This window comes from Neomonachus schauinslandi, chromosome 4 (assembly GCF_002201575.2).
Source record: "Neomonachus schauinslandi chromosome 4, ASM220157v2, whole genome shotgun sequence".
Classification (NCBI taxonomy): Eukaryota; Metazoa; Chordata; class Mammalia; order Carnivora; family Phocidae; genus Neomonachus; species Neomonachus schauinslandi.
This window is the reverse complement of record NC_058406.1, coordinates 104396559-104416379: the sequence shown is the minus strand read 5'-3', so window position 1 is coordinate 104416379 and position 19821 is coordinate 104396559. Positions and strand designations below refer to the sequence as shown.

General features: G+C 40.9%; 1 protein-coding gene across 1 annotated transcript in view; it reads right to left on the bottom strand.

The window, feature by feature from the left end:
* The window catches only part of LOC110578577 (late cornified envelope protein 3D-like), a 21216-nt gene that overhangs the window by 966 nt on the left and 429 nt on the right, over positions 1-19821 (bottom strand). The gene's annotated exons all lie outside the window — the stretch shown is intronic.

The window sequence follows — 19821 nt, the reverse complement described above, 5'->3', positions numbered from 1 at the left end:
CGTTTGCGTGCTGTCTACCTTCAACCTACTCAGGCCTACAAGGGGTTGCCATGCCACCTGCCTTACATCATTCATTCAGTTCACATTTCTTTTTTTTTTTTTTTAAGATTTTATTTATTCATTTGAGAGGGAGAGAGACAGAAAGAGCACAAATAGGGGGACAGGTCAAGGGGGAGGGAGAAGCAGACTTCCCACTGAGCCAGGAGCCCAATGTGGGGCTCGATCCCAGGACCTGGAGATCATGACCTAAGCAGAAGGCAGATCCTTAGCCATCTGGGCCAGCCAGGTGCCCCAATTCACATTTCTTAACACAGGCTCTGCTCAAGGACTTTGCTGAAAAGTAGGCATATATGGCTGAATATGACACTTTTCTGTTCTTGGGTAGTTCACCATCTGTCAGGAAGAGTAATAGAAATACTGATACACATATGTTTGTAAATATGGAGTCAAATACCACAGCTAAATGCTGCAATGCAACGGTGCATTACATCTTCAGGCGTGAGGTTAAGGTCTTTGGTGTCAGCCTTACTCTACCCTGCACACAACACAGAGCACATCTGGCACATGCAGATGTAATCACTTACTGTCTCCTGAGCTTCTGGAATGAGATGACGAGGTATAACAATGGAAGAATATAGCTGAGACCCTCTCTGGGCTGACTGGGGTCTCTGAGAAGAGTCATAGCACCCAGGAACCAAATCGGGGTTCCTGGGAAAGAGTCAGAGGGTTAAGTTGAATTTTGATGAGTAGAAAGCTTTCATAGACCTTACAGTATATGAAGTTTGAGTATGATCTATTTATGTAAACTGAACACTTTTCTCATTCAAATTTACCATTTGTTCTACTACATTTGCTACATTTTCAAAGAAAAATAGCTGTCAAGAACATAACCAAAAATTTAATAATCCTATTTAAAATACATATTTTTCTATTAAGTTGTTACTTGTTTTATGACATGAAAAAATGTTCATGACCTATTTATAATTGATTATAGCAGGTTATAAAGCAACCAGGGGAGGTGACAGCCTGGCACACTCCCAGGACTGTCCTTCCATTCATCACCTTCCTGTGACTTATCAGTACATCTGACAAGAGGGAAACAGGACGTTTGCGTGCTGTCTACCTTCAACCTACTCAGGCCTACAAGGGGTTCCCATGTCACCTGCCTTACATCATTCATTCAGTTCACATATCAGCCTGATATTTATGACATTTTAAATAAAATGATTTTATTATGTGTTTAATACTTCTATGAATATTAAAGCCTATATTTATATGGAGATTTAATTTCTTCTTTTTTTTTTTTGCTCCACTTTTCAAATCATCCTCTTTGAAACACAGACATTCTTAAAGTTCTTTTATTAAAAATATCTGTGGGAGAATGAGTTGCCCTGGGACAGAGGACTTGGTGCCTCATGATGGTAAACGGGGAAGAGGGTGAGCGACAATTTCATTTCAGACTCAGTGGCCATTTCACTAACACTGTTGGGTCCTACCAGTAGATATTGTTCAGGAAAAGGCACTCACAAGGAGGAATAATAGTAATATCCTTCTTTCATACTGGGTGGTAAGGCTAAAGACTGACGTAGTGAAGTGACAACATGGCCCATTCTATCTTCTCCAGCTTTGCCAGTGGTGTTGGGCCTGAAAAAATGCCAGATTAGGGGGAAGGCATTGCTCACTGCAATGACCTTAGGTCATCATTTCCATATATCTTTATTCAGAAAGTTTTTGTGGAGCATGAACCTTGGCCCAGGCCCCATGGACAGTACTAGGAATACAGTAAGGAGAAGGGAGACCTCATCTCTGCTCTCAGGGACCTTACAGCCTAACATGGAGGACAAAACAGTGTTCAAACCTCTTGCAGAAATTAACATTTATTTTACATATTTTGTGATTCACCAGAAACAAGGACAGGTGCCAGTTTTGGCCAAATGGGTGAAATCTTGAGTCTTCGGGGGCAACAGTTGAAAAGTAACCCTTATAACTACTTTGGCATGTTCCAAATTCAAAGCTTTCAGAAACTATCATTGGGATATTTCTCTGTTCTTCTCGAAATGCAAGTCATCTTCTGTTGGGCTTCCCTCAGCTCCATCTCCACCTGGTTCAGGTTGGGCCACTGGGAGGAATTTGTGAAATCCAGGAGGCAGAGAGGTCCCCACAAAAAGAGAGGTAGTAAAGCTGATGATTGAGGGCAGATGTGGCTGATTGAAGGGCCTAGAATGCTATGTTCATTAAGAGCATTGGTTATAGTTTGATGCTCTTGTCCAGGTTTCCTTGTCTTTTTAGGTGATAGCTGTCTTAAGGTGGAGGTGTTTAGGGAGAGAAAAGGCTACAACATTATCAAAGCACAATGGACCATAGATTTTTCGAGTTGAAGTCAGAGATAGAAATAAGAAATTAACCTACATCTAATGAATGACATGGTAATAAATCACTCAGTCTGTTTCTGAGTTTCAGGTTTTAGGAGTAATTCAGAGGAGGTGATTCATTTAGACTAGAATAGCTAGGGAGAATTTAGCCGAAAGGTGAGTTATAATTGGTAGAAGGTGAATAATAACAACTAATAGATGTGGTAGTGTTGTTCTGTACACTTGGCATGGTGTAACTGATGTGATTGACTAATGTTTGTAGAAACTGCATTTAAATCAGCTGTGTAGAATTGTCTTATCCATTTTATTACTAGAGATGTATTTCCTTCTGAGATATAAGTATGCTTAATAGACAGATCTTTTATATCACAGTTATAATTAAAAATGATAGTTTTGATAAAATATTATTAATAGTAAATGTGTCTGTTTAATGGTTGTGGCTGCCCACTTTAAGATGCTTAAATATGGGTATTGAGGAAAAGATGGTGGAGGAGTAGGGGACCCTACTTCAACTGGTCCCTGAAATTGAGCTGGATATCTACCAGACCACCTTGAGCACCCACAAAATCAGCCTGATATGTAAGAAGATCTGGATCTCTACAAACAGAATATCGCAGGTGGTTGGTTTCGAAGTACAAAGCGGGGAGCCGTGATTCTGTGGGCAGATATTGGAGGATAAATGGCAGCAGGAGGGTGCCTGGCAGTAGGGATCCTACACTGATGGTCAGCAACAGCCTCGATTGCTGGGGACAGGGCACAGACTCGCAGACTGGTAGCGGTGGGGAAAGGACTTTAGGGCAGCCCCCGGGGTGGAAACCCAGAGCGGCGGGGTGGGGCGCATGAACTGGGAGCGGCTGGTGGTTTTAGAAGCACAAAGGGCAGAGATGTGCCCCGAACTGGAGGCAGAACTGGGAGTGATGTGGAGGGGCACACAACCCAGGACGCTGCAGTTTATAGCAGCATGGACAGAAACGGAGACAGTGTGGCCTAGAGAGCTCACTAAAGAACAGACTGCGATCTCTCTGCTCTGAGGCAGAGGGTTGGAAATGGTCTCTTCTGCTCTGATTCATGGAAGAGACACGGAAAGCCGCCAGAGAACAAAGGCCCCAAAACTGATTCCCACTGAGCCCATCCCCCACCACAGGGGGGCAGGGCAACTCTGCCCAAAAAGTGTTGCCTGAGTAACAGCACCGCAGGCCCCTCCCGCAGAAGACAGGCTGGGAAAACAAGAGGCCAGCCACCCTAAGGTCCCTAGAAAACAGGTGCATCTTGCTTGGGTTCTGGTCAATAATTTGGACTCTATACATTCCCTCAAACACCCATCAACAGAATGACTAGGAGGAGGAACCCCCAAAATAAAAAAGACTCAGAGATTATGACTTATGCTGCAGATTTACAAATGGATGCAGATATAACCAAGATGTCGGAGATGGAATTCAGGTTAGCAATTGTGAAGACAATAGCTAGAATGGAGAAATCAATTAATGGCAACATAGAGTCTCTAAGGGCAGAAATGAAAGGTGAATTGGCAGAACTTAAAAATGCTATCAAAGAGATCCAATCCAATCTAGATAATCTAACAGCTAGGGTAAGTGAGGCAGAAGAGCGAATAAGCAACCTGGAAGACAATATAATAGATAAAAAGGCAAAAGAGGAGGCCAGGGAAAAACAACTCAGAATCCATGAAAATAGAATCAGAGAAATAAGTGACACCATGAAGCATTCCAATGTCAGAATAATTGGAATCCCGGAGGGAGTGGAGACAGAGAGAGGACTAGAAGAGGTATTTGAGCAAATCGTAGCTGAGAATTCCCTAATCTGGGGAATGAAACAAACATTCACGTCCTAGAGGCAGAGAGGACCCTTCCCAAGATCAAGGAAAACAGGCCAACACCCCGGCATGTAATAGTAAAACTTGCAAATCTTAGAACCAAGGAAATCATCTTAAGGGCAGTTGGGGGAATAGATTCCTTACATACAGAGGGAAGAACATCAGAATAACGTCAGACCTATCCAGAGACCTGGCAAGCCAGAAAGGCCTGGAAAGACATATTCAGGGTACTAAATGAGAAGAACATGCAGCCAAGAACACTTTATCCAGCAAGGCTGTCATTTAGAATGGATGGAGAGATGCAGAGCTTCCACGACTGGCAGAAACTGAAAGAATATGTGACCACTAAGCTGGACCTGCAAGAAATATTAAGGGGGGTTCTATAAAAGAGAAAGACCCCAAGAGTGATATACAACAGAAATTTACAGGGACAATCTATAAAAACAACGTCTTCACAGGCAACATGATGACAATTAATTCATATCTTTCAATAATTACTCTCAATGTGAATGGCCTAAACGCTCCCATAAAATGGCACAGGGTTGCAGATTGGATAAAAAGACAGGACCCATCCATATGCTGCCTACAAGAGACTCATTTTGAACCTAAAGATACATCCAGACCGAAAGTGAAGGGATGGAGATCCATCTTCCATGCCAGTGGACCTCAAAAGAAAGCTGGGTTAGCAATTCTTATATCAGACAAAGTAGATTTCAAACTAAAGTCTGTAATTAGAGACACAGAAGGACACTATATCGTTCTTAAAGAGTCTATCCAACAAGAAGATCTAACAATTGTAAATATCTATGCCCCCAACATGGGAGCAACCATCTAAATAAGCCAACTGTTAACCAAAATAAAGAGTCATTTTGATAAGAATACGTTAATTGTAGGAGACCTCAACATTCCACTCTCAGCAATGGACAGATTATCTAAGCAGAAAATCAACAAGGAAACAAGAGCTTTGAATGATACATTGGACCAGATGGACCTCATAGATATTTACAGAACATTCCACCCTAAAACAACAGAATACTCATTCTTCTCAAGCGCACATGGAACATTCTCCAGAATAGACCACATACTGGGTCACAAATCATGTCTCAACCAATACCAAAAGACTGAGATTATTCCCTGCATATTCTCAGACCACAACGCTCTAAAACTGGAACTCAATCAAAAAAAAAATTTGGCAGAAATTCAAACACTTGGAAGCTAAAGACCACTCTGCTCAAGAATGTTTGGGTCAACTAGGAAATCAAAGAACTTAAACAATTCATGAAAATCAATGAGAATGAAAACACATCGGTCCAAAACCTATGGGATACTGCAAAGGCGGTCCTAAAGGGGAAATACATAGCCATCCAAGCCTCACTCAAAAAGATAGAAAAATCCCGAATTCACCAACTAACTCTACACCTTAAAGAACTAGAGAAAAAGGGGGCTCCTGGGTGGCTCAGTTGGTTAAGCGACTGTCTTTGGCTCAGGTCATGATCCTGGAGTCCCTGGATCAAGTCCCGCATTGGGCTCCCCGCTCAGCAGGGAGTCTGCTTCTCCCTCTGACCCTACCCCTCTCATGTGCTCTCTCTCATTATCTCTCTCTCAAATAAATAAATAAAAATCTTTAAAAAAAAGAACTAGAGAAAAAGGAACAAACAATGCCTAAGCCACGCATTAGAAGAGAAATAATTAAAATTAGAGCAGAGATCAAAGAATTAGAAACCAGAAACACAGTAGATCAGATCAACGAAACTAGAAGCTGGTTCTTTGAAAGAATTAATAATATTGATAAACCACTGGCCAGACTTATCCAAAAGAAAAGAGAAAGGACCCAAATTAATAAAATTATGAATGAAAGGGGAGAGATCACGACTAACACCAAGGAAATAGAAAAACTTATTAGAAATTATTATCACAGGGGGGCGGACCAAGATGGTGGAGGAGTAGGAGACCTGGATTTCATCTCCTATCAGGAATTCAGCTGGATAGGGATCAAACCATTCTGAACACCTACAAACTCAACAGGAGATCGAAGAAAAGAATAGCAACAACTCTCTCATCAGAAAAGTGACCACTTCCTGGAAGGTAGGACGTGCGGAGAAGTGAATCCAAGGCGATATTTGGGAGGATAGATGGCGGGGGAGGGGCCTCCGTCGGCCGCTTCTGGCAAGTGATAGAACCGCGGAGCACAAAATCAGAAGTTTTAAAAGTCTGCTCCACTGAGGGACGTCACTCTGGTGGCTAAGCGGGGGGTGGAACCCTCAGGGACAGTGTGGTCTCAGGACCCTCGGGGTCACAGAAAGACCGGGGGTGCCTGAGTGCGGCAGAGCTCCCAGGTAACAGAGCAGGGAAGCCGGCTGCAGAGGCAGAGCCCAGGCGCGGGCTCTCAGCTTGGGGTTGTCATAAACCATGATCTGCAGCACAGTCGGACCCCTGCTCCTCCAGCAGGGACCCAACAAGCGGCAGATCCGGGGAGACTCACCTTCCTCCCCTGGGAGGAGCCACGCGGGAGTGCACCGCAGGGATCTGCTGGGTTTGGAGACTCCACCTGGGGTCGGGTGCCAGAGATAGAAACACACGGTCATAGGCCAGGTGAGCACGGACTGCGGCCAGAGACCCGGGAGACGGGTGTGACTGATGGCTTTTCTCTAGGCGCTCACTGAGGAGCGGGGCCCCGAGTTCTCGGCTCCTCCGGGGCAGAGATTGGGAGGCCGCCATTTTCACTCTCCGCCTCCAAAGCTGTACGGAAAGCTCGCAGGGAACAAAAGCCCCGGAGAGCAAACCCGAGCAGATTACTTAGCCCCGACTGGGCAAGGGCGGGGCAATTTCGCCTCTGACAAAGACATTTGGAAACCACGGCAACAGGCCCCTCCCCCAGAAGATCAGCAAGAACAGCCAGCCAAGACCAAGTTTACCGATCAATGAGAACGGCAGAACTCCAGCGCTAGGGGAATACTGCACATAGAATTCATGGCTTTTTTACCGTGATTCTTCAGTCTTTCAAAGTTAATTTTTTTTTTTAACTGTCGCTTTTTCTTTTTTTTTTTTTTGAAATTTTCTTTTTCCCTTTTTCAACCAACATCTTATCAATCCCTTTTTAAAAAAAAACATTTTTATTTTTCATTTTTAGAGTCATATTCTATCCCTTCATCGTAGTTACCCGTATTTTTGGCTTATATATATAAGTTGATCTCTCTTTAAAATTTTGAGATAGTTTCTTCTAACAGATTAAAATATACCCTAAATCTCTAGTATATGGTATTTTCTATTCCCCTACCTGATCACATTCTCTCCCTTTTTTTTTTCTTTTTTTAAATCCTCTTCTTTCTTTTTTCAAACAACTTCTTATCAATTCCTTTTATAAAATTTTTTATAATTTCCATCTTTACAGCCATATTCCATCCCTTCATCATATCAACCCTTATTTTTGTACATATATAAGTTTTACTTTCTTTAAAATTTTGGGAGGCACTTTCTTCTAACAGACCAAAATACACCCCAAATCTAGTCTGTGGCACTGATCTATATACCAGCCTGATCATATTTGATCACATTCTGGTTTTTGTTGTTGTTGTTGTTTTGTTTTGTTTGTTTTTGTTTGGTTTTATCTTTATCTTTTTCTTCTTTTTCTTTTTCCTCTCTTTCCCTTTCTTTTTCCACTGCTTCAGGTCTTTTCTGATTTGTTTAGAGTATATTTTCTGGGGACGTTTTTACTCTGCTAGCATTTTGTTCTCTCATTAATCTATTCTCCTCTGCAAAAAATGACAAGACAGAAAAAAATCACCTCTACGAAAAGAACAAGAGGTAGTACCGACTGCCAGGGACCTACTCAATATGGACATTAGTACGATGTCAGATCTAGAGTTCAGAATCATCACTTTAAAGATACTAGCTGGGCTTGAAAAAAATATGGAAGTTATTAGAGAAAATCTTTCTGGAGAAGTAAAAGAACTAAAATCTAACCAAGTTGAAATCAAAAAGTCTATTAATGAGGTGCAATTAAATATGGGGGCGCTAACTGCTAGGATAAATGAGGCAGAAGAGAGAATCAGTAATATAGAAGACCAAATGATGGAAAATAAAGAAGCTGAGAAAAAGAGAGATAAACAACTACTGGATCACGAGGGCAGAATTCGAGAGATAAGCGATACCATAAGATGAAACAACATTAGAATAATTGGGATCACAAAAGAAGAAAGAGAGAGAGGGGCAGAAGGTATAATGGAGCAAATTATAGCAGAGAACTTCCGTAATTTGGAAAAGGAAACAGGCATCAAAACCCAGGAAGCACAGAGAACCCCTCTCAAAATCAATAAAAATAGGTCATCACCCCAACATCTAATAGTAAAACTTACGAGTCTCATAGACAAAGAGAAAATCCTGAAAGCAGCTCGGGAGAAGAGATCTGTAACCTACAATGGTAGAAACATTAGATTGGAAACAGACCTATCCACAGAGACGTGGCAGACCAGAAAGGAATGGCAGGATATATTCAGAGCACTAAATGAGAAAAATATGCAGCCAAGAATACTATATCCAGCTAGGCTGTCATTGAAAATAGAAGAAGAGATAAAAGGCTTCCAGGACAAACAAAAACTAAAGGAATTTGCAAACACAAAACCAGCCCTACAAGAAATCTTGAAAGGGGTCCTCTAAGCAAAGAGAGAGCCTAAAAGCAACATAGACCAGAAAGGAACACAGACCATATATATGGTAACAGTCACCTTACAGGCAATACAATGGCACTAAATTCCTATCTTTCAATAGTTACCCTGAAGGTAAATGGGCTAAATGTCCCAATCAAAAGACACAGGCTATCAGAATGGATTAAAAACAAGAACCATTGATATGCTGTCTGCAAGAGACTCATTTTAGAACCAAAGACACCCCCAGATTGAAAGTGAGGGGGTGGAAAACCATTTACCATGCTAATGGACACCAAAAGAAAGCTGGGGTGGCAATCCTTATATCAGACAAATTAGATTTTAAACCAAAGACTGTAATAAGAGATGAGGAAGGACACGATATCCTACTTAAATGGTCTATTCAACAAGAAGATCTAACAATTGTAAATATCTATGCCCCTAACATGGGAGCAGCCAATTATATAAGGCAATTAATAACAAAAGCAAAGAAACACATCTACAACAATACAATAATAGTGGGGGACTTTTTCACCCCCCTCACTGAAATGGACAGATCGTCTAAGCAAAAGATCAACAAGGAAATAAAGACTTTAAATGACACACTGGACCAAATGGACTTCACAGATATATTCAGAACATTCCATCCCAAAGCAACGGAATACACATTCTTCTCTAGTGCCCATGGAACATTCTCCAGAATAGATCACATCCTAGGTCATAAATCAGGTCTCAACTGGTACCAAAAGATTGGGATCATTCCCTGCCTATTTTCAGACCACAATGCTTTGAAACTAGAACTCAATCACAAGAGGAAAGTTGGAAAGAACTCAAATCCATGGAGGCTAAAGAGCATCCTACTGAAGAATGAATGGGTCAACCAGGAAATTAAGGAAGAATTAAAAAAATACATGGAAACCAATGAAAATGAAAACACAACTATTCAAAATCCTTGGGATGCAGCAAAGGCAGTCCTAAGAGGAAAGTATATAGCAATACAAGCCTTTCTCAAGAAACAAGAAAGGTCTCAAGTACACAACCTAACCCTACACCTAAAGGAGCTGGAGAAAGAACAGCAAATAAAGCCTAAACCCAGCAGGAGAAGAGAAATAATAAAGATCAGAGCAGAAATCAATGAAATAGAAACCAAAAGAACAGTAGAACAGATCAACGAAACTAGGAGCTGGTTCTTTGAAAGAATTAACAAAATTGATAAACCCCTGGCCAGACTTATCAAAAAAAAAAGAGAAATGACCCAAATCAATAAAATCATGAATGAAAGAGGAGACCACAACCACCACCAAAGAAATACAAACAATTATAAGAACATATTATGAGCAACTCTATGCCAGCAAATTAGATAACCTGGAAGAAATGGAGGCATTCCTAGAGATGTATCAACTACCCAAACTGGACCAGGAAGAAATAGAAAACCTGAACAGACCTATAACCACTAAGGAAATTGAAGCAGTCATCAAAAATCTCCCAACAAACAAAAGCCCAGGGCCAGATGGCTTCCCAGGGGAATTCTACCAAACATTTCAAGAATTAATACCTATTCTTCTGAAACTGTTCCAAAAAATAGAAATGGAAGGAAAACTTCCAAATTCATTTTATGACATCAGCATTACCTTGATCCCAAAACCAGACCAAGACCCCATCAAAAAGGAGAATTACAGACCAATATCCCTGATGAACATGGATGCAAAAATTCTCACCAAAATACTAGCCAAAAGGATCCAACAGTACATTAAAAGGATTATTCACCATGACCAAGTGGGATTTATCCCTGGGCTGCAAGGTTGGTTCAACATCCGCAAATCAATCAATGTGATACAATACATTAACAACAGAAAGAACAAGAATCATATGATCCTCTCAATAGATGCAGAAAAAGCTTTTGACAAAGTACAACATCCTTTCTTGATCAAAACTCTTCAGAGTATAGGCATAGAGGGTACATACCTCAATATCATAAAAGCCATCTATGAAAAACCTACAACGAATATCATTCTCAATGGGGAAAAACTGAGAGCTTTCCCCCTAAGGTCAGGAACGTGGCAGGGATGTCCCCTATCACCACTGCTATTCAACATAGTATTGGAAGTCCTAGCCACAGCAATCAGACAACAAAAAGAAATCAAAGGCATCCAAATTGGCAAAGAAGAAGTCAAACTCTCACTCTTTGCAGATGATATGATATTTTATGTGGAAAACCCAAAAGACTCCACCCCAAAACTGCTAGAACTCATCCAGGAATTCAGTAAAGTGGCAGGATATAAAATCAATGCACAGAAGTCAGTGGCATTCCTATACACCAACAACAAGACAGAAGAAAGAGAAATTAAGGAGTCGATCCCATTTACAATTGCACCCAAAACCATAAGATACCTAGGAATAAATCTAACGAAAGAGGTAAAGAATCTGTACTCAGAAAACTATAAAATACTCATGAAAGAAATTGAGGAAGACACAAAGAAATGGAAAAATGTTCCATGCTCATGGATTGGAAGAACAAATATTGTGAAGATGTCAATGCTACCTAGAGCAATCTACACATTCAATGCAATCCCCATCAAAAGACCATCCACTTTTTTCAAAGAAATGGAACAAATAATCCTAAAAGTTGTATGGAACCAGAAAAGACCCCGATTAGCCAGAGGAATGTTGAAAAAGAAAAGCAAAGCTGGCGGCATCACAATTCCGGATTTCAAGCTCCATTACAAAGCTGTCATCATCAAGAAAGTATGGTACTGGCACAAAAACAGACACATAGATCAATGGAACAGAATAGAGAGCCCAGAAATGGACCCTCAACTCTATGGTCAACTCATCTTTGACAAAGCAGGAAAGAATGTCCAATGGAACAAAGACAGTCTCTTCAACAAATGGTGTTGGGAAAATTGGGCAGCCACATGCAGAAGAATGAAACTGGACCATTTCCTTACCACACACAAAAATAGACTCCAAATGGTTGAAAGACCTCAATGTGAGACAGGAGTCCATCAAAATCCTAAAGGAGAACACAGGCAGCAACCTCTTTGACCTCAGCCGAAGCAACTTCTTCCTAGAAACATCACCAAAGGCAAGGGAAGCAAGGGCAAAAATGAACTATTGGGACCTCATCAAGATAAAAAGCTTTTGCAAAGCAAAGGAAACAGACAACAAAACCAAAAGACAACCGACAGAATGGGAGAAGATATTTGCAAATGACATATCAGATAAAGGGCTAGTATCCAAAATCTTTAAAGAACTCTTCAAACTCAACACCCAAAGAACAAAGAATCCAATCAAGAAATGGGCAGAAGACATGAACAGACATTTTTCCAAAGAAGACATCCAAATGGCCAACAGACACATGAAAAAGTGCTCAATATCGCTCAGCATCAGGGAAATCCAAATCAAAACCTCAATGAGATACCACCTCACACCAGTCAGAATGGCTAAAATTAACAAGTCAGGAAATGACAGATGTTGGCGGGGATGTGGAGAAAGGGGAAGCCTCCTACACTGTTGGTGGGAATGCAAGCTGGTGCAGCCACTCTGGAAAACTGTATGGAGGTTCCTCAAAAAGTTGAAAATAGAGCTACCATATGATCCAGCAATTGCAATACTGGGTATTTACCCCAAAGATACAAAAGTAGGGATCCGAAAGGGTACGTGCACCCCGATGTTTATAGCAGCAATGTCCACAATAGCCAAACTGTGAAAAGAGCCAAGATGTCCATCAACAGATGAATGGATAAAGAAGATGTGGTATATATATATAATGGAATATTATGCAGCCATCAAAAGGAATGAGATCTTGCCATTTGCAATGACGTGGATGGAACTGGAGGGTATTATGTTGAGCGAAATAAGTCAAACAGAGAAAGACATGTATCATATGACCTCACTGATATGAGGAATTCTTAATTGCAGGAAACAAACTGAGGGTTGCTGGAGTGGGGGGTGGGGTGCGAGAGATGGGGTGACTGGGTGATAGACACTGGGGAGGGTATGTGCTCTGGTAAGCGCTGTGAATTGTGCAAGACTGTTGAATCTCAGATCTGTACCTCTGAAACAAATAATGCAATATATGTTAAGAAAAAAAAAAGAAGAAGAAGAAGAAGGTAGCAGGAGGGGAAGAATGAAGCGGGCGAAATTGGAGGGGTAGACGAACCATGAGAGATGATGGACTCTGAAAAACAAACTGAGGGTTCTAGAGGGGAGGGGGGTGGGAGGATGGGTTAGCCTGGTGGTGGGTATTGAGGAGGGCACATTCTGCATGGAGCACTGGGTGTTATGCACAAACAATGAATCATGGAACACTACATCTAAAACTAATGATGTAATATATGGGGATTAACCAAAGAATAAAATAAATAAATAAATAAATAAATAAATAAATAAATAAATAAATAAATAAATAAGAGAAAAAAAAAGAAATTATTATCACCAACTATATGCCAATAAACTGAGCAATCTGGATGAAATGGAGGCCTTCCTGGAAACCTATAAGCTGCCAAGACTGAAACAGGAAGAAATTGATGACGTGAATAGGCCAATAACCAGTAACGAGATTGAAGCAGTGATCAAAAACGTCCCAAAAAACAAGAGTCCCAGGGCCTTTTGGATTCCCTGGGGAATTCTACCAAACATTCAAAGAAGAAATAATACCTATTCTACTGAAGTTCTTTCAAAGAATAGAAACAGAAGGAAAACTTCCAAACTCATCCTATGAGGCCAGCATTACCTTAATCCCCAAACCAGGCAAAGACCCCATCAAAAAGGGGAATTTCATACCAATATCCCTGATGAATATGGAGTCCAAAATCCTCAACAAAATCCTAGCTAATAGGATCCAACAGTACATTAAAAGGATCATCCACCACGACCAAGTGGGATTTATCCCCGGGATGCAAGGGTGGTTCAACATTTGCAAATCAATCAATGTGATAGAACACATTAATAAGAGGAGGGAGAAGAACCATATGGTCCTCTCAATTGATGCAGACAAAGCATTTGACAAAATACAACATCCTTTCCTGATGAAAACTCTCCAGAGTATAGGTGTAGAGGGAACATTCCTCAGGTTCATAAAATCCATCTATGAAAAACCCATAGCGAATATCATACTCAATGGGGAAAATCTGAGAGCCTTTCCCTTAAGATCAGGAACACGTCAAGGGTGCCCACTCCCACCACTGTTGTTCAACATAGTACTAGAAGTCTTAGCAACAGCAATCAGACAACAAAAACAAATAAAAGGTATTCAAATTGGCAAAGAAGAAGTTAAACTCTCTTTTCGCAGATGACATGATACTTTATGTGGAAAACCCAAAAGACTCCACCCCCAAATTACTAGAACTCATCCAGCAATTCAGTAATGTGGCAGGATACAAAATCAATGCACAGAAATCAGTTGCTTTCTTATACACTAAGAATGCAACTGTAGAAAGAGAAATTAGAGAAACGATTCCATTTACAAAAGTACCAAAAACCATAAGATACCTCGGAATAAACCTAACCAAAAAGGTAAAGGATCTATACTCTAGGAACTACAGAACACTCATGAAAGAAATTGAAGAAGACACAAAAAGATGGAAAAATATTCCATGCTCATGGATCGGAAGAAAAAACATTGTTAAAATGTCTATGCCACCCAGAGCCGATACCTTCAATGCCATCCTGATCAAAATTCCAATGACATTTTTCAAAGTGTTGGAACAAACAATCCTAAAATTTGTATGGAATCAAAAAAGACCCCGAATCGCCAAGGAAATGTTGAAAGAGAAAAACAATTCTGGGGGCATTATTTTGCCTGATGTCAAGCTATATTACAAAGCAGTGATCACCAAGACAGCATGGTACTGGCACAAAAACAGACATATAGACCAATGGAACAGAATAGAGAACTCAGATATGGACCCTCAACTCTATGGTCAAATAATCTCTGACAAAGCAGGAAAAAACATGCAATGGAAAAAACCCAGTCTCTTCAATAAATGGTGCTGGGAAAATTGGACAGCCACATGCAGAAGAAGGAAACTGGACCATTCTGTAACACCCTACACAAAGATAAACTCAAAATGGATGAAAGACCTCAATGTGAGACAGGAATACATCAAAATCCTAGAGGAGAACATAGACAGTAACCTCTTTGACATCGGCCACAGCAACTTCTTTCAAGATAAATCTCCAAAAGCTAGTGAAACAAAAGCAAAAATGAACTTTTGGGACTTCTTCAAGATAATTTTCTGCACAGCAAAGGAAACAGTCAACAAAACAAAGAGGCAACCCACAGAATGCGAGAAGATATTTGCAACTGACACTACAGGCAAAGGGTTGGTATCCAAGATCTATAAAGAACTTCTCAAACTCAACACCCAAAAAACAAATAATCAAGTCAAAAAGTGGGCAGAAGATATGAAAAGATGCTTCTCTGAAAAAGAGATACAAATGGTTAACAGACACATGAAAAAATGTTCATCATCATTAGCCATCAGGGAAATCCAAATCAAAACCACATTGAGATACCACCTTACACCAGTTAGAATGGCAAAAATGGACAGGGAAAGAAACAACAAATGTTGGAGAGGTTGTGGAGAAAGGGGAACCCTCTTACACTGTTGGTGGGAATGCAAGTTGGTACAGCCACTTTGGAAAACAGTGTGGAGGTGCCTCAGAAAATTAAAAATAGAACTACCTTATGACACAGCAATTGCACTCCTGGGTATTTACCCCAAAGACACAGATGTAGAAAAGAAGGGCCATATGCACCCCAATGTTCATAGCAGCAATGTCTGCAATAGCCAAACTGTGGAAAGAGCCGAGATGCCCTTCAACAGATGAATGGATAAAGAAGATGTGGTCCATATATACAATGGACTATTATCTCAGCCATCAGAAAGGATGAATACCCAACTTTTACAACAACATGGATGGGACTGGAGGAGATTATGCTAAATGAAATAAGTTAAGCAGAGAAAGTCAATTATCATATCATTTCACTTATTTGTGGTACATAAGGAATAGCATGGAGGACATTAGGAGAAGGAAGGGAAAAATGAAGGGTGGGAAATCAGAGGGAGAGATGAACCATGAGAGACTATGGACTCTGAGAAAACAAACAGTGTTTTAGAGGGTAGGGGGTGGGGGGATTGGTTAGGCCGGTGATGGGTATTAAGGAGGGCACGTACTGCATGGAGCACTGGGTGTTATACGAAAACAATGGATCCTGGATCACTACATCAAAAACTAATGATGTATTGTATGGTGACTAACATAACAGAATAAAATTTTTTTAAAAAGATGCTTAAATATGGTATAACATGGAGAAAATCAGAGTACCTTCACAGTACTGGTGCAAGCATGGTTTTTTACTGGGACTTCAGAAGGCATGAGGTAGGGAAATCAGGAAAGGTATGAGGACTGTGGCCTATGTGTGCACTATCAGGTTCCCCATCACTATGAACAATCCATCCCTTGCTCCTACTTGAAAATTGCCTGTGATATGAAAGCAAGAAGTCACCACATGAAATTTTTGTCACTAGCAAAGCCAGTATGTTTAAGCTTCAATATTTTTCCCAGGTTAGAATTCTTCATTGTGTTAACTAAATGTACACCACTGCCTCCCAAATCCAAAAGTATGGGAAGCCAGCTAGATAGAGGGCTATTTGTGCCTTACTCTACTGCACTGCAAACAAATAAGGGGATTGTCTTTCCTGTTCTCCCTTGTATCTTGGGACCTACATGGGTATCTGCACACACTAGATGCCCAGTAAGTATTTTTTGAATCAATATTTTTATTCTAGTAACTTTTTTATCATACAAGTAACACACACCCATTGTGGAAAACAAACTATAGATGAACAAAAACATGAGCAAACTTACCCACTTCCTGCCTCCAGTAGTTTTCAGGCTTTTTCTTTGCATATATACACATAATTCATGTTGTATTATAACCCTCACATTTTTATGAGCACCGAGGAAAGATCTAGAACTAGAAAATTCTTGGAAATAATCACAGTGTCCCTAGGATATTAGAATCAATTGATTATTGACTGTTGAGTCCTGGACTGGGTTTTTTGGGGTAGTCTCCTGATGACAACTAGGGCATCTCCACCTATTGAACTCTCAACTGTTGGGCTTCCCTTTTAGTAGCAGCATCATAAACTGCATAACTTCTGTCTTTCTTTGTCCTGGTATTACAGGTCCAAACTTTATGGGTTTGTCCAACTCCTATTTCTTCTTCCTCCTGAGTTGACTTCTTGACTGTAGGAATTCTTAGACACTTTGCATTGAGAGCTTGAAACCAGCGGGTGCTTCTGAGCCTCCAAGCCTCATTCTACAGTACTTGGTGGATATCAGGCTTCGTTTCTTCAAAGGTTGAGTCCATTTCCTTTTTAGCTGGTATGCTGTTAGGAATGCAGCCTACACCTTCCAGCCACTCTCTATGCGGTGGTCCTCACTCTGCTCCTGGACAAGTGTGGTAGTTCTGTCCAGATTTGTGAGTTTTGTGACTCTGGGTCTACCAACCTTCTGTCCTGTGACTCTGATCTCTCAGTCAGGCCTTTACATCCTGAACATTTTTTGAGGCATATTTTCACCATTATTCCATACTGTTTTGGTCCCATGGAGGAGCAGTACCAGGAATTTCCCAGGTTTTGAGGGACAAGTAGTTCATGGTGATAGATCCAGACATGGTAGTTATGGTTCCTACCTTAGAAAATTATGTTGGGCTAGAGAGTGGATCCTACACTGTCAGAGTATGTCTCATAGCAAACTTTTTGGGAGCCCTTTTTCTTTAAATTTTATTTTATTGTGTTAATCACCATACATTACATCATTAGCTTTTGATGTAGTGTTCCATGATTCACTGTTTGCATATAACACCCAGTGCTCCATTCAATACGTGCCCTTTTTAATACCCATTACCAGGCTAACCCATCCTCCCACCCCCCTCCCCTCTAGAACTCTCAGTATGTTTCTCAGAGTCCATAGTATCTCATGGTTTGTCTCCCCCTCCGATTCACCCCCTTCATTTTTCCCTTCCTACTATCTTCTTTTTTTTTTTAAACATATAATGCATTATTTGTTTCAGAGGTACAGGTCTGTGATTCATTAGTCTTACACAATTCACAGAGCTCACCATGGCACATACCCTCCCCCATGTCTATCACCCAGCCACCCCATCCCTCCCACCCCCCACCACTCCAGCAACCCTCAGTTTGTTTCCTGAGATTAAGAATTCCTCATATCAGTGAGATCATATGATACATGTCTTTCTCTGATTGACTTATTTCGCTTAGCATAATACCCTCTAGTTCCATCCACGTTGTAGCCCTTTTGTAAAATTAAATCCCAAAAACTTTAGAAATTCTGAGGCCTCAGATGTTAAAGTGAAAATAAACAGCTTGTTTGATATTTTCTAAGGACAAAAAACCTTTTTTATTAATTCAATATACTCCCAAAGTGCTACACAGTATTATTGTTTGCTTGGTATATCCTGCCCTGCACTGATTTCTCCCAATATTTCAATTTGAATTTAGTTCAGGTTCTATGATGTTCTTTTGACCATTTAAATAGCTTGGATGGGACACTCTTTACACCAATATTTCAACAGTCTGGTAGACAGAGTGAGACTTATCTCTAAGCAGATGACCCCAACATAGGGGCAACTGAATTTCATATTATAGGTCCCAAGTATGGGAGAGTAAAAGAAAAATTTTTTAAGTTTTACTGAAATTTTAACACATGGTTGGGCTCTTAGCTCTGCAGATCTAAAAAATAAATAAAACAAAAATAAAAACAAAACTCAAACAGGCCAACATAAATGCTAAGTGAAAAAAAATCATTGTTTCAAAGATCCCTTGAAACGTCACGGTGGGAGGAGGAAGATCAAGTGGTAAGGCCCTCTGAGCATGGCTTCAGCAGCCTGACAGCTGTACCATCAACTGGCTGTGTGGCCTCAGTCCTGGTACAAAACTGTTGGGATCTTTAGTTTCCCCATTTGTAAAATCTGATTCTTAAGAGCACCTACCTTATGGGTTGTTTAGAATAGTAAATGAGTTCATGTAAGTCATTTAGGGATTCCAAGCATATGACAAGCACCAGTATGTTTTTCATCTTATAATTATGCCAATTTTTCTTCTAGAAACTTTTCTCACATCCCCTTTTCCCCTTTTCCTGTCTCCTAATCCACTCTCTTCACATTATCACACTTCCTAAACTTTCAGCTCCATCTCTCCCTCTAAGCCATAACTTCTTAGATTTAATTCTAATTCTCACTTCCTCCTCTGCCTGCCCCTGCCCAAGCTCTCCCTGGGATTTTTACTGACCAGATGGAGCTATCTGTCCTTAGGCCATTCCTTCTTTTCATTCCCTTTTATCCTACTCTGATGATTTGCAACCTTGGCATTTTGATCCAGATAATTCCCCTTGATGGGTATGGGGGTACTGTGTGGTGCTTTGTGGTGTGTGTAGCTGCATCTCTGGCCTCCCCTCACTGGATGCCAGTAGTATGAGACCCTGCCACCTCAATATCTAGAAACAACCAAAAATGTATCTCAATACTGACAGACTCCCCCTGGTTGAGAACTGCCTATCTGCCTATTTCTCACCCACTGCCCCACAGTGCAGCATAAAAACACTCACAGCCCTCTATTTTTTCTAGTCTAGGGCTATAATTCATCACCCTCTGTAGGGCAGTGGCGGGTCTGAGGAGCAGACAGAAGGGCACACAACAGACCACCTAGGGAGGGGCAGAGTGAAGTGACACATGAACCACCCGTGGTAACGAGGGACAGAAGATTTATTTTTTTACAGGGTCAAGCACAAGTGCTGCCAATCGCTGGCAGGTGCAGTGGGGCAGGGACTGTGTGATTCAGGACCAGGTGGAGAGAGCCTTCTGGAGAAAGCTCAGACCCTCTCAGCCTGGGCAAGCGAGAATAGGGGATCCTGGAAAGGCTGCGTCTCAGGTGGCTTTTTCCGG